Source organism: Phaethon aethereus (genome assembly GCF_964289735.1).
Source record: "Phaethon aethereus genome assembly, chromosome: 3".
Lineage (NCBI taxonomy): Eukaryota > Metazoa > Chordata > Aves > Phaethontiformes > Phaethontidae > Phaethon > Phaethon aethereus.
In genome coordinates this window covers 90,585,383-90,601,312 of record NC_138576.1, presented here as the reverse complement: position 1 = coordinate 90,601,312, position 15,930 = coordinate 90,585,383, and positions in this window count along the sequence as shown.

Below are 15,930 nucleotides of genomic sequence, written 5' to 3'. Positions count from 1 at the left end.
TGTAGAAATTGCTTTGGGTGTAATGAATATGCCTAGAAGGGAAGGATACTTTTGAATGTGTTTAAAAGCAAACAAACAAACAACGAACCTAAAAGAAAAAAGTAAAAATTTATGAAGGATCATTTCACCGGAGAGAAGTATCAGAACACCAGCTGAATTAAGCTGCTACTTCGTGTTGCGTGTCTGTGCATTATCCTTGTAAAGGATTACCACTACATGATAATGAGCACAGATAGTTCTGTGCGATGAACTTCTTGCAATCAGTTAACTTTTTGCTTTACGCTTTTCATGGAACAGAACAATCGTGATCCTCGTTTGAGAGAGCGAGCGGTTACCAGAAATTCCACAGTAGACCAATATGGCAAGATCCTGCCTAGAGTTCAAAGGAAGCTGGCTGTGGAGAGAGCCAAGCCTTACCGTTTGCCTTCATCCGTCTTAAGTGAAGGTACTTTTTAGGGGTTGAAATAAAAAGGAGAACTAACCACGGCTTTGATTACACAAGGCTGATGTTTTTTCCCTTTTGCTTTTTTTTGGTCACAAGACCAACATCATTGTCAACAGTAACAAAACAAGCTAACGCAGGAAATGTGCATTCTTTCATCCGTAATGTATTTTCAAAAATTAGGGACTTTTGGGTGGGATTTAAGCAGCCAACCAGTTTCTCACACTATGCTAGGTAAGCAGCCTTTTCACAGTGTTTAGTCTTGAGCTACGTGTTGGGAGAGAGAGGGAAAAATCCATTTGAATGACGCTAGTCTTTCGGAGGGAAGGTGCGCCTGAACAAAGATTTGTTTGGCTGTTTTGCGCGTACGATATGTAACAGCGAAGAAACAACACAGCATAAGTAATAGCTGGAGAGAGTTTTTCTGCTACAATGATCTTGTAAACACATATATTTGCATATTTATGATGGCAATGTGTTTACAGAATTTAAGATAGCTGAAAGTAAAGCTATGATTCCCGTCCAAGCTATTGGTGTACGGATTTTGATAGACTTGATCACGTGACCAAATAGTACTCTTTTACCTCCAGTTTCTACCTCGTTTCTGCCTTTTTTACCCAAAAACCAGGCAGAATTGTAAAGAGCAGAAAACAGGCTAGCAGCTGTCTGATGATTTTCCTCCAGGTGGTACGGTCAACTAAATTTGAGTTCTGATACGTACGGGCTTCAGGGGATTGAAAGTCACATTTTCCTTTTAAATCTAGTCCTAGAGCTACGGAACCACCAGCCGTAACACATCCTCTCCCTGACGCAGAGTTGCGCGATGCATTTGTTGTGACACCAGTTACAAAATGTTCACCAAACTCTTCCAGGTGTAGTAGATCTACAGAACGACTATTTCAAAAAGGTGTTGTTTCTCATATATATATGTGGGGGGGGGGGAGTGTGTGGGAGTGTGTCTATACTCTCAGTGTTTGCAAAGTGTTCTGTTTGCATTTAGTTTTGTATCTGTTAAAGAAAAGGCCAACTCAGGGACACAACTAAGTGGAGAATTTGAAGTGGTCCCAGCATTGAGATGTTGATGATTTTTCTTCTGGCATGAGAAGCACATCACTTGTGCAGCTTAAAATTGGAGTAGTCTTGCCTCAGAGGCAGTGACTTGGGAAATGAAGTATGGAATATAAAGAAATCGTTAAAAAAAGAGAAAATGCCTGTAACTGGTTCATGGGCCTGGTGAGTGAGGGCTCACCCGTATTTCTTGATTGTTGAATGTTTTTGCTAGGTATCACCTCCGATTTCTTGAACGCAGCATGATTTTTTCCCATTTTTTAATTTATTTTCCTCTTTTAAATTGTGGATCTTAACAGACCGCTGGATTTGGTGGTTCATCCTGTTCCGTCATGCTCTGCAGCACAGGGTGGTAGCGCTCAGTCACCGTGCAGAGCCCCTGCTTCATTCATGGCCTCCGGCCCACAGAAATCAAATAGCCACGGTTCCATCTCACAGAAGGATTTTTCAGGAGCATCAGAGCGGAAGTTACTGGAGACTCCTCCTGTGGTTAAGGTCGGTATTTTAAAGAACCTGTAAAAACCAGCCAAACCAAAAGCCTGTAAACTTTGTTGAAAATGAAACCAGCAAAGGGATTTGACACCAACACTGTTGGATTCAACTTGTGGTGTATTTTCAGTACGCATGTGCTTATTGTAGATACATTCCCTTTGGAAGCAGTACGTTGGGAACAGTCTTGAAGAGGGAAACCCTTTCAGTACTTTCAAATCTTTTTTGAGGTGAGGTAAGAAGCCCTCAATGCTTTTCGATGAAGAGGTCTAGGTATTTTTACAGCAATGTCACTTAATTTAGTCTAGTGCGTGGATTGATTAATGGTGAGAAAACAAGCCATTTTGCGTGGCAGTCAAAAGTGTGATTAATTTTTACACTCAGCTTTAAAAGATAGTGCTAGAATGAGAATTAATTTTGTAGCGCCTTGCTTAAGGTGATGCTTGTAAAACTTACAAACACCGGTACATATTTGTTCTTTTGTGTTTGGCTTGCTTTGACAAAAAGCGTATGCATGTTATTGGTTGTGAACTTTTTTTTTTTTTTTAAAAAAAGAGAAAGGTAACAGAAGATGCTAAAGCGCTATCTGGAGACTCAGATGAGAATCATCGTGGAGTGGTGGAGGATGCTTGGTCTGAAAGTATTGTCAGTCAAATGGTCTAACATAAACCTTTCCAGATGGAGCAACCAGATTCGTCAGAATTAAGAAGCTGGTGTGTTTCATCCTATGATAAGCTAAGATTCTGAATTTTTCAAATGTCTTCAAACGGTGTTTTAGCTGTCTTGGATTTGGACAAGAAATCAAAGGGGCATTTCATGAAAAATAATCATAAGGTGGTGGCCTTCAAAGAATAACCTGATAAAGGAACTTGGTCATTGCTGGGCTACGGTACAAACAGTTCTGTACACTTTGAGTACTCTGGAGGCATTAGAGGGCAGTCTGTATAGCCCTTGTTTGGCCTGAGCTGGCAAACTTATGCCAGTCCTGCCTACTGTCTGCAAAGGTAATTGCTGGATCTGGAGGAAGCAGGCGGTAGAAACAAGGCAGAAGAGGAGGATGTTTCTAAAACAGAACCTGTTGACATGAGAACAGGTTAGCAAGCAGTCGGGCTTCAACACCACCGGTCAATCATTAGAGAGCAGAACCAGAAGAGACCTTAGATGCATTCTTGTGGGAGAGGGGAAATGGAGTCAAGCAAGGAAAGAGCATTGCAGGAATGCGATAAATATCCAAAGAGGAATAAAAAAACTTAATACCCACTTTTAAGAAGGAGGCATGTTTTGTGATGTTTGGATGTATTAGGTCAGTAACATGTCAAGCTTAGTTTGTAAACAGAGTGTCCCTGGTCATTTTGTCTCCTTGCCTGAAACTACGCATCAGATTTCTTGCTGTACTGGGAAGAAGAATTCAGACCTCCTGTGCTTTTGAAGCCTTGGCAGCATTATTCTGGCAGATCACTCTCCTAGCTGAAATGCATAAAGGCTCACTTTAAAATCATATGAGTGTTTTAAAGGACATGATGTTAAGTGCAACAGGGAAGTCATTCATCTGCTTGTTTTTGTAGGATTTGTGGAAGAATCAAGTGCTGAATGTCTCCCCCTTTCTGAGGAAGGTAAATTGGTGTTAAAAGCTGCTGAGGCTGCTACTTCTGGGACTGCAAGCAAAGGGTAAGTTTCTAAAATCGATAACATCTTTGGGCTCAAACAACATGTAGCTGCTGGCTTTCCTGAGCAGGCTTTCACCTGAGGTTCCTGTAACTTTAGTGGCTTTGAACACTTCCTGGCAGTATTTTATACACTGAATTTCTATTTTCTGCCTGTGCTCAATTAGCATCTACCTGTTTCTGGAAGGGAAGCAGTTTTCTCGCCAGACACTTTAAAAGCTGGAACGGCTTAGTGCTAAAGAGAGAATGTAGGCAACAAAGTAAGCCTCAATTTCAAGTGGTAACAGACCCTGTTACAAACTTTTGTTCAGTTTGTTCTAAACCTGCAGTAGAGCAGTTGCACTCTTCCTACAGAAGACAAGTAAGACCTTATTGTTTAGCACAGCTCTGTTGTTATGTTACTGTCTAGCGTTAGATAGCTGGGAAGAGCATTAAATACTTGATTCAGTGAATTCACAGAATGAGTCACAAACTGAATGTAGGTACATTGGTAAAGGAACTTGTAATTTTTCTTAATTTCTTCTGTTCTGAAACCTGAAGATTTTACAGTGCTAAGGTAATTTGCACAGCTCTTCAAGGTTTGGTTTGAAGCTTCATGATGAATTTCTCTCTCTCTCTCTCTCTCTGTTCATAAAGTGAAACAAAGCACCAGAGGTCCAAGATGTCCTGCTCATCAGAAGAAAAAGCCAGGAAGCGGGCACAAAATCTCTTGGCAGACACAGAATCTGCCTCTACTCAGGAAGACATACGTCCAGGTGCGAAAGTGGAAATCCTTGATCCTCCTAGGCGAAGAACAAGAAGAGTTCCACATGCGAAACCAGAAAAAAGGGATACGCATGAGCAAACACCTGCCCAGCCAAAGGAGGAATCAACCACACCCAGGAGCACAACCAGGACAGGGCGTCGGGGCAGAAAGAGACGATCGGTATTGGAGGAGAGCACAGGGGAGGAGGCCTTCCCCTGAGGACCTGGGGACACTCCTGTGCTGCTTAAAAAGAGAAACCCATCTGCGCGTGATAAAATACTAATGGATCGTATTGCAGGAACCTGCCCGGTGTGCAACTGAGGCCTCAGATACCTGAATAGTTTAATCCCCTGTCAGAACTTCCTCTCACGGAAGACTACTCACGGGGTTGTCAGCGCAATAAATTTGTTTGCTGCGATTTCATCCGTTCCCATGTAGTTTATCAGAAGAAGCTCAGTTGTTGATTTCTGGTGGGGGCAAAACAAGCTCCAGGCAGAAGCCAATCCATAGTTCCTCATGAGTAGTTAGGCAATGCTTGTAACCTGTTAGTCTAGGCCAATCTGAACATACTATGAAGTAATAGAATTTCAAGTAGTAGGAGAGCATTTGTTTCTCCCTCCCTGACCCCGCATGAGGGAACGCTGCAGTGGGGCAGCTGCAAAGACGTGGCCCCAGAGGGACAGGTGGGCCCGAACCCTGCTGTCCTCGCTGTGTGTGCCCCCGGCCAGGCGGCGGGGTGCTGGGTGACCGTGGTGCTGCTGCTGACGCGTGGCCGAACCATCTCGGCGCAGCCGTGCTGGGGGAGGCGACTGCTTGCGGCTCTGCTCAGGAAAGCGGGCCTTGCTCCTATCAGCGCCCCCCCAGCTTTTCCCCGGGTCGTCTCTGTACCAGAGCCACAGTTTTTGGTGAACTCTGCTGTCTGAGCAATTGACGTGGTAATTTTTCCTGCTGTTGATGCCGTATTTTAAGAGATTGTTCTTGATGAAGCAATCACTAAATGTTCCGTCATAAATCTGGAGGACTGGGCAAAAATCCTCAGGGTCTGAAAGAGACGGATTGAAGGAAGGAACGTGAGTAAATCTAAGGCTAACCACGTTAGGCGAAGGGCTCTGGAGTGGAGGATTGTGCCAGGGGACCCTTCCTGAAGCGGCCAAACCGCGAAGGCGGCAGCGCAGGGAGAGAGAGAGAGTGCCCCAGCCCCGCCCCAGGCCAGCGGAGCGGGCTCCTAACGAGCGGCAGCTCTGGCTCCGCGCGGGCGGGCACAGGAGCGGCAGCAGCCAAAGCCCCTCACGTACAAGAGCAGCCCCAGGGAGCGCGGGCGACCCGCAGCGCCGCCAAGAGGGCGGGCAAACAGGACGTGGCGCATCAGTTTGCGTGTCAGTTCGTGCAGGGAAGGTGTGCGGGCAAGGCACAGTCCCCCCCCTCACTAGAGGCTCTCTGACGAGTGGTCGTCGGCCTCCCAGAAGAGGGCCGGCCATGTTCTCCACTCGGCTGAAAACCGTGGCCAGAAGGAATGTGGCGACCCAGGCTGAGCTCCCGCTCAAGCACGTGGCTGTCCAGGAGGTGTCTGGCTGCAGGGGGTGCCTGAGCCAAAGAGAAAAAAATAGACAAAAATTAGAGACAAAACAAGACAAAATTAGAAGGGCAAAAGCCCAGCTAGAACTCAGTCTGGCCACGGTCATAAAGGATAACAAAAAATGTTTTTACAAATATGTTAACAACAGAAAGCCAAGGAGAATTTCCATCCCTTACTGGATATGGCAGGGAACATTGTCACCAAGGATGAGGACAAGGCTGAGGTACTTAATGCCGCCTTTGCCTCAGTCTTTAATTGCCAGAGCAGGTATCCGCAGGGTATTCAGCCCCCTGAGCTGGAAGACGGGGATGGAGAGCACAATAACCGGCCCATAATCCAGCAGAAAACAGTTAAGGACCTGTTAAGCCACCTGGACACCCACAAGCCTATGATGGGGCCTGATGGGATGCACCCAAGAGTATGAGGGAGCTGGCGGAGGAGCTTGCCAAGCCACTCTCCATCCTTTATCAGCAGTCGTGGTTCACAGAGGAGGTCCCAGATGACTAGAGGCTTGCCAATGTGACGCCCATCTACAAGAAAGGCCAGAAGGAGGATCCTGGGAAGTACAGGTCTGTCAGCCTCACCTCCGTACTGGGGAAGATCATGGAGCGGTTGGTCTTGAGAGTGCTCACAGGGCATGTGCAGGACAACCAAGGGATCGGGCCCAGCCAGCAGGGGTTCATGAAAGGCAGGTCCTGCTTGACCAACCTGATCTCCTTCCATGACCAGGTGACCCGCCTAGCGGATGAGGGAAAGGCTGTGGATGTTGTCTACCTGGACTTTAGTAGAGCCTTGGACAGCGTCTCCCACAGCATTCTCCTGGAGAAACTGGTGGCTCGTGGCTTAGACAGGTTTACTCTTTGCTGGGTAAAGAACTGGCTGGATGGCCGAGCTCAGAGAGTGGTGGTGAATGGCGTTAAATCCAGCTGGTGGCCGGTCACAAGCGGTGTTCCCCAGGGCTCGGTTCTGGGGCCGAATTCGGGTGAATGAACTGTGTACTCCAGCACACTCCAGCACTTTGAAGAGGCATTTTTTCTCACAGAAAGTGCTATCAAATGAAAGAAGGAAGAATACAAATAAAAGAGGGGCATATGTGAAAACGTTGACTGTAAATGCTGATAGTCTTCAACCAGTTTACCTGAGTTTCTTCAAATGCTAAGTCCCGTGATGAATCAAGGGTGTTTTGAACACACTTAAGGACAGATTCTTCAGTTGTTACTTGTACAAATACCATCGACGTGGTTTTGCGAGGGTTTTCTTGCGTTGATGCTCGCGTAAGCCAGTTACTAGGATTCAAGCACCTTCATGACTGATTTTTGCAAAAATGACCTGTATCTTCTCATCTCTCTTTCTCTCTTTCTGCCTGTCTCTTTTCTTGCAAAATGTTAAGGAGAGCTAACTTGGAGCCAGATTGCTAAGACACTAGGGTTCTCCTCTTACGGTGAAGGCCTTAATGGTCTGTTTTTCCATGTGAAACCTTACCTGATTTTTGGCAGTGTTTAAAACTCCTTGAAAAGCCTCCTTCAAAAGCTAATGCCAGTTAGTACTTTTCCTGTGCTTACAGAGTGCGGCCGTGAGTGCAGCAGACACCTGTTATGAAGAAACTGTCAGCTTTACGGTGTGCTGAATGGTCCACTTTTGTAAGTGTTTCCTCTCTGGTCTTGGTGCAACTTGCAGCCAGGCACTGGTCAAAATGACAAAAGATAGCAGCTCAAAGTGATTGCCAGCTGAGGGTGCAGAAAGAGGGAATCTGTCAATAAGCAAGGGGGGCCCATTAAGAGCTGCTTCTGTATTCCTACTAACGAACGGCATCTATTTTTACAACTAAGTGGAACGACAGAAGTAACTATTTTTCCTGAGCATTCTGGGTCTCGCTCACATGTGTGACTTAACTCAGCTCCTCTCCTTCCCTTTCTCTCCCAGTAGCGCAGCACCTCTAAAACGAAGCTGTAGTTTGGGGTCCCACAGACCAAACATGGTTTGAAGCGTAGGACATAGAGACGATCCCTGCTGCCAGGCATTTGCCGTCTCTGCTTCCCAATCCCAGACCCCAGCGACAGTGCCACACGGAGCTTTTTCCTTCCTGCCCAGGAGCAGCTTGCTTCCCGGCCACTTCCCCAGTCCGTCGGCTCCTTCTGGAGGAGAAGGTTCCCTCTCTCCTCGCCTTTGCTCTCCTCCTGCCCTTCCTGGGGCTCGGGATGGAAAACCGCTCTCTTTGCCATCCTTTCAGTCAGGTTTCCGCTGGCACTCCAGCACTAATTCCTTCCTATTCCAGCTCCCATAAAACGAGGTGCCATAAAACACGTCTGTTATCCCGAAGCGGATCAGGGCTCAGTGACCCTGTAGCCGCAGCAGCCGGGCTGTTAGCAGGTGCCAGGAGCAGAAGGTTTAATGTTTCCAGCACCAGTTCAGTCCTGCAATGTGCTGACTTGCTTTCATGTGCCGATGAACGCAGACCAAGAAACGCCCCACGCCTGAGCTCACTCCGTGCAGGGCCAGCTGTAGTTGTCCCTGCAGGGGATTTGTCTGCCCACCTGGCGTACCCACACTTGCAGTGGGTCAGGTCTGGTTTGGAAGTATCCCATCCCACATTGCCCCACATCCTAGAGGCACAGCAGCCGTGGCTCCGTTGCTGCCAGTTAGGTTTTGGGGCGGGGGGAAGAGAAGGGTTTTCCTGGACTGGCAGGGGCAAAGCAAACCAGGCTGTGATTGCTGGTAGCAGTACCAGGGGGGCCATCAGATGCTTCCACCTGAGGAGCAAAGTGGCCATGAGACTTTTCACTTGTGAGGTTCCGGAGCTACATGGGATATTTCTGGACGGGGAAAAAAACAAAAGAAGAAAAGTCATGTTTGAGAGGAAATCTTGTTGTGTCCTGGGGTTCTCTGGGTAACAGCTTCTTTTTTGTCTTTTACGTATTATAGATTTTGAAAGGACAAACAAGATCAGGAGCAAAGCAGTAGGGAATGCAAGTGCCAGTGAGAAGCTTCAAAGAGCATGGAAGGCTGAAAATAACAAACTACTCTCCAGGCTGTCTGGGCTCGGGAGCACAGGGTGACCAGCAGACGGTGTTTCATAACGTATTAACCCCGGTATGCCAATCCCAAGGATTTCAAAATACTTGGGAGGGAGAGAGGAGACCTGCATGAATCTTGCTCAGCCCTGACACACGTGCAGGAGCACAGGCCTTGTTGTGCCACCCCACCCCTGTCCGGATTAGGACTCCCTCTGAGCCTGAGATGAGGCACGGGAGAACCAAGGCCAGCAGGAGCCTTGTCCTGGGTGGGCACTGCCCGCAGGTGGGTGCTCTCCCCTAACTGCCTGCTGGCCAGCTCGTGCTCTGCTTCATTAAGGCAGCCTGACAGCGCTGCTGAGTCTCTGCCTGCTGGCATGGGAGTAGCAGTTAATAGTATGTGACTTGGGATTTTTTCCAAAGGTGGTTGTTTTTTTTTTCTCCCCAGACATACTGCTTTTAAAAACTTAAAAAGAAAAAAAACAACCCACGAGACTGCCTTTGAGAATTGCTCCCTATACTCATTTGCAGCACTGGCATGGGCACATCCAGTTGCTCAAAGTCAGTTCCCTTATCAAGTGTTGATGGTTTGCTCAAGGTAAAAGTCCAAAACAAGTGTAAGGAAGGATACTGCCGGCAGGAGTGAAAAATGTTCCAACTGTAAAAGTGAGGAATATTATAAGGCGACGAGAGTGGGCAAACATCAGAGCTGAAGAAAGAGATGGAAGCGTTTGCAGTTGGCAAGTACTTGCAAACACTTTTAAAGGGGATTTTGTGTCTTCTACCCAGCAAGCTGTCGGGGAGAGTTTTAGGGAATGGTGACAAGCCTTCGCTGGTGTGGTATTGTTTACTGGTGTGGTGGAGAGCGTACTTAAGTTGGTAGGAGAGAGAGTCGCCAAAAACCTGGGCCTGTTGCATGTGTCGCAGATGCTTTGGCAGTTCATCTTCTCAGCTTGCTGTTTGTAAAAGTATCAGAGTGAGATACTCAGAAGCCGTCTGGACATGGTCCTGGGCTGCCTGCTCTAGGTGACCCTGCTCGAGCAGGGGGGTTGGACCAGATGACCTCCAGTGATTCTGGAAGGGTCTTCCCTTCATTGTGATTCTGTGATTCTGGACTTTGTGCTGCTGGGCACCCTACCGGTGTGGTACGCTGGCAGTGCCTTGTGAACTGTCGTCTCTCTCTGTCAGGGAGGCTGCGTGTGTCTTCTATACTGAGACAGTTAGCACCTACGCCTGTCTGTCCAGCTACATCGCGCAACGTAAAAAAGAGCATAATTTCAGAGCTGATGTGGGAACTGTTGCTACCCTAGCCACGTTAGACGGGGACTGCAGCTCTTGAAGGTAAGTCTAGTTGTGTTAGAGGATAGCCATCGGAGACAGCTGGGTAAACTGGCTCTAGTGTCAACTTCTGATCTGTGCTGGGTTGGTTTGTTTTTTCATGTAAAGGGAAATCAAATCTATGCTCTGCATCATGGAATTTTTACGGTTGGAAAAGTCCGCTAAGGCCATCGAGTCCAACCATCAACCCATCACCACCATGCCCACTAAAACATGTCCCAGAGTGCCACGTCTACACGTTTTTTGAACACCTGCAGGGATGGTGAGTCCACCACTTCCCTGGGGATCCTGTTCCAATGCTTGACTGCTCTTTCAGTAAAGGAATTTCTCCTGAATCCAAGCTAAACCTCCCCTGGCGCAACTTGAGGCCGTTTCCTCTCATGCTATCGCAAGTTACTTGGGAGAAGAGACCAACACCCACCTCACTACAACCTCCTTTCAGGTAGTTGTAGAGAATGATAAAGTCTCTCTCCTCTCAGCCTCCTTTCCTCCAGACTAAAGAACCCCAGGTCCCGCAGCCACTCCTCTTAAGACTTGTTCTCTAGAACCTTCACCAGCTTCGTTGCCCTTCTCTGGACACGCTCCAGCACCTAAACGTCCTTCTTGTAGTGAGGGGCCCAAAACGGAACACAGGATTCGAGGTGCGGCCTCACCAGTGCTGAGCACAGGGGTGTTATCCCTTCCCTACTCCTGCTGGCCACACCATTTCTGATACAGGCCAGGTTTCTCTTGGCCGCCTTGGCCACCTGGGCACACTGCTGGCTCATGTTCAGCTGACTGTCCACCAGCCCCCCCACAGCCTTTTCTACTGGGCAGCTTTCCAGCTGCTCTTCCCCAAGCCTGTAGCGTTGCTTGGGGTTGTTATGACCAAAGTGCAAGACCTGGCAGTTGGCCTTGTTAAATACCATGCAACTGCTTCGGCCCGTGATCCTGCCTGTCCAGATCCCTCTGTACAGCCTTCCTATCCTCAAGCACATCAACGCTCCCGCCCAGCTTGGTGTCATCTGCAAACGTACTGAGGGTGCGCTTGATCCCCTCGTCCAGGTCGTTGATAAAGATATGAAACAAGACTGGCCCCAAAACTGAGCCTTGGGGAGCACCACTTGTGACTGGCTGTGAACTGGATTTATCTTCGTTCACCACAACCCTCTGGGCTCGGCCTTCCAGCCAGTTTCTTACCCGGCGACGAATGCACCTGTCTAAGCCATGAGCCACCAGCTCCTCTAAGAGAATGCTGTGGGAGACACTGTCAAAGGCTTTACTAAAGTCCAGGTAGACAACATCCACAGCCTTTCCCTCATCCACTAGGCGGGTCACCTGGTCATGGAAGGAGATCCGGTTGGCCAAGAAGGATCTGCCTTTCCTGAACCCATGCTGGCTGGGCCTGATCCCCTGGTTGTCCTGCACATGCCCTGTGAGCACCCTCAAGATGGACTTCTCCATAACCTTCCCCAGCACCGAGGTCAGGCTGATAGGCCTTGTAGTTCCCCGGATGCTCCTTCCGACTCTTCTTGTAGATGGGTGTCAAGCTGGCAAGCCTCCAGTCGTCTCAGACCTCCCCTGTGAACCACGACTGCTGATAAAGGATGGAGAGTGGCTTGGCAAGCTCCTCCGCCAGCTCCCTCAGTACTCTCGGGTGGACCTATCAGGCCCCATAGACTTGTGGCTGTACAGGTGGCTTATCAGGTCCTTAACTGCTTCCTCCTGGATTATGGGGGGGGTTATTGTGCTCTCCATCCCCGTCTTCCCGCTCAGGGGGTTGAATACCCTGCAGATACCTGGTTTGGCTATTAAAGACTGAGGCACAGAAGGCATTAAGTAGCTCAGCCTTTTCCTTACTTTGGTGGCAATGTTCCCCCGCGCATCCAATAAAGGATGGGGATTCTACGTGGCTCTCTTTTCTAGATAATATATTTGTAAAAACATTTTTGTTATTTCTTATGACAGTGGGGTCTGTCTTAGACAGGGGTCTAGGTGAGCGTGCTAGAGCAGGGGGGTTGGGCCAGGTGACCTCCAGTGATTCTGGAAGGCCCTTCTCTTCATTGTGATTCTGTGATTCTGGAATTTGTGCTGTGAGAGGCAAGCGAGCTTAGCCACGTTAGACAGGGACTGCAGCTCTTGAGAGTAAGTCTAGCTGTGTTGGAGTATAGCCATAGGAGGCATCTGGGTAACCTGGCTCTAGTGTCAACTTCTGGTCTGTGTTGGGTTGGTTTGTTTTTTCGTTTAAAGGGAAATCGCATCTATGGTCTGCATCAGATGCAGGATCTTCGCTGTTGGGGGTTGTTGGCATAGGGAGCTGAAATCCTTTCTTCTATTCACCTTCTGCCGCAGATTTGTGCTACTCAGAGAGCTTGTGGGGCATCCGCACAAACTCTGCAAGGCAACCTGTAGGCTGCACTTGAGTGAAATAAGCCTGATTGATTGATTGATTGATTGTCGAAGACCGTCTCTGTTATGCTAGTGGCTTTTTAGAGTAAACCTCGGGGTTTGGATTAAATGCAGGGGTTCTGCCTCAGACATCAGGGGGAATTTGTCTGCCTTAGTGGGAAAGAAGTGACTTAGTGGTTGTCACTAGATCACCTGCTAACTCACAAAATCCTCTTTCTTGCAGGAGTGAAATACAGCAAAGTGCCAATTCACTGAACCTGACTGCTGAGGTACAGGAAGTGTCTTTCCCATCTACTGCTTTTCCAGTGCTTGTGAGTTGCTTCCTGTTTTTCTGGGGAAGATGTCATTGAAGCAGTCATTAATAATAATTCAAAAAATTCTGTGACTGTCATCTTTACCTGTTATTCAACAAAGTGGGTGCTGTTTTTCTGAAAAGAACTTAGCTGTTCTTCCTGTTCTTCTTCTCGCGCTTCTTCCCACTCTCTGTCCCGTTTCCTTTGAAAACGTGATCTGAATAGTGCCACACCATATCGTCCCTTCTCTGATCACTGAGTAACACTCCCCTGAAGTCCCCTTAGCTTCCACATCGGGCTGAAGGAAAGAATGACGCCCGTCAGCTGCGGCCTTTCCCAGCGAGGTCGTGAGCCTCTAGGCGCAAGAGGGAGTTAAAAGTTGACTGGCTGTGTCTTGGGTGCTTTTCTCAAGTAAAGCACTTTTTCCAAAACTAAAGGGGTTTTTCTCAATCCTTGCAAAGTGAGCGTGTAGTTTCACACGTGTATGAGCTAGCACAACGGCTTACTGCCTCAAGATGGGGACGGACGAATTCCCTCTCCTGCTTCCCATTTACATTGTCCTGCCTGTTTCGTCGTCCCAGCTTTTATGCTTGCTAGTTCTCTCTGCAAGCCAGTTTAACTCTCTAACCTGGCGGAAAACGATCTGCTTTCCTGGGTTAGTTTCCTGTCTGCTTAGGGAGTTCACTTGGCTCATAAAGTGCGCTAGAAAGCGTTCAAGTCAGTGCAAGGCAAGCCACAGGAATAGAGTAGGAGAACAAAAGGGTAGAGGGAGGGATGGGAGGAAGCAGCGAGGCCTCTGTTCTGGTGGCAGTGAAGTCAACATGTTTTGTGAAATCGTATGTTCAGCGCAGCTGACCATAGGTTTAGCTTTTTCTTCAGTAAGGCCACAGCGTTGTTGGCCTTTGATTTTCATGTACTACAGTCAGCGACAACTGACATCCCAGAACTCTGGCTTGGCTGTATGTCATTCTGCTTGAACACGTAATTGCTTGACTTTTTTTCTTTTCCCACCTGGAGCTTTTTAATCCAAAACTCTATCATAAGTCTACGACTTGTGACGTGTTCCTTCCCGTGGAAATAGCTGATGATGCTTGGAAGTCGTAAGTACCGAGGGTGAAGAAGAATGGTAATTTTGGCAACTTGTACGCAGACCACTTTGGTATAGGATACAGCTGGGAGGTTGGAGTCCGGCTTACTCCTGAACGTGGAGTGAGCCTGTTGCGTTTTACACTAATCTGCCTTCTAACAGACAGAAAGAGGAATGGGATTGTAGTCGCTGTTTTCAAAGAGAGCAGAAATGCAGTTAGTGTTGGATATATCCCCTAAAGGAGAGGCTTCATGCCTCTACCCTAACTCTCTCTATTTTGCCACTGTTTTGATTTCCCACTACTCCTTGGTTTAGCTTAGCAGAATGATGCAAGTACAACATCCTAAAAACCAGATCGCTCTATATGCACTGCTCATAATTGATGATGGATTTTACCTTCCTAGTTCCATGTTGCCGAGCCAGATGTCTAGAACAAAAATGTTTAAAATGTCCATTGGCTTGCTAGAGGAAACCCAGGCATGGCTGATGCTCCAGCATTTTCACATGCTTTTATATGCAGTTAGTAGCTGCCGCATGATTGCATTTACTTAATGAACGGTCCAGGTGTTGGAATGTTACTTCTTTGACAGTTCTTACTGGTGCTATTGGACTGGTAAGCACACTTGATGTGTGCTGTAGACAGGAGTACACTGTGTCAAGGTGTGAGCTTTCCAGCAGAGCAGAATTCTTTCCGATTTGGTGGGGAGTTTGGCTGGTGAGTGGTTTGTTTAGAAACTCAAATCTCCCCAGTAGAGTATGTTAAAACTGGATTTCCAGTTTGGCCACACAAAGTTCAGGCATTCCCTCTGTGCTCTTGGCCTGCCCAGGCAGGCAGTGGCGAAGGCGGGGTGACTCACGGAGAGCATGCAGTTGAGAAGCTTTCTTGGATGCTGCTACCTTCCCTAGTGGAAGATCCTTGTTCACTCTTTTTCTGAAAACCACCTTGCTACTACTATGATATGTTGTATTAGTAGTCGTGGAGTGCTTGGACCACTACCCTCTGGATGCGACCATCCAAACAATTCCTCATCCGCCCAGCAGTCCACCCATCAAATCCGTATCTCCACTGGGTGAGTACTCGTGGAGTACTTACCACACAGACTGGTTTTTCAGACACCTCGGTGCTTATTTACAGGAAAGATTTCTTTTTTATTCACTACAGTCATCTATGCTCTTTTGGGAATTTTGTGCTGTTGTTTAAAACTCCTTAATATATGTTGTCATAGCCAGGGTTCTCCCTTAAAGGAGGACTGACCACCTGAATATTCGGGCAAATTCTGGCAAAGTGGTCCGGCTGGCTGGCTGCAGCAGCGTCCCGCAGTGCTGGCTTTGCCATCGGCAACATTTCTTTCAAAACGTTGCCTTGTGCCTCGTGCGGGACCCTGACGTACCCTGACTTGACACTTGCTGCGTTTCACGCGCTCGTTGTTTTCATGCTGGCAGAAGATGCTGGAACATGCTCACAAGTAGAGTGCTTGTGACTTGCAATCGAGTAGATTCCAGTGCCCAGGTTTCAGAGCATGACCTTGCTTCGCAGAAGTAACAACTCATAGAAACGGTACTGGTTTATAAACATTTCCCTTTCCTAGCTTTGTGTTGCTGCCAGAGTGTAGTCTTCAAAACTAGCCGTAACCCGCAGTGCTGTAAGGAAAATAGGTTACTAGTGCACGCTGGAAGAAACAATCCTAAAACTGTAGTTGCAGGAGAACACGTGTGCTGCAGTTAATGCAGCAAGGCTTTGTGTGCACATTTAGGTGGCTGGCTGTAGTGCTTCGTAGTACAGAGTAAGGGTTCTGTTTGACGCCTGAGTTGCTCAGCGTGTGTAACAG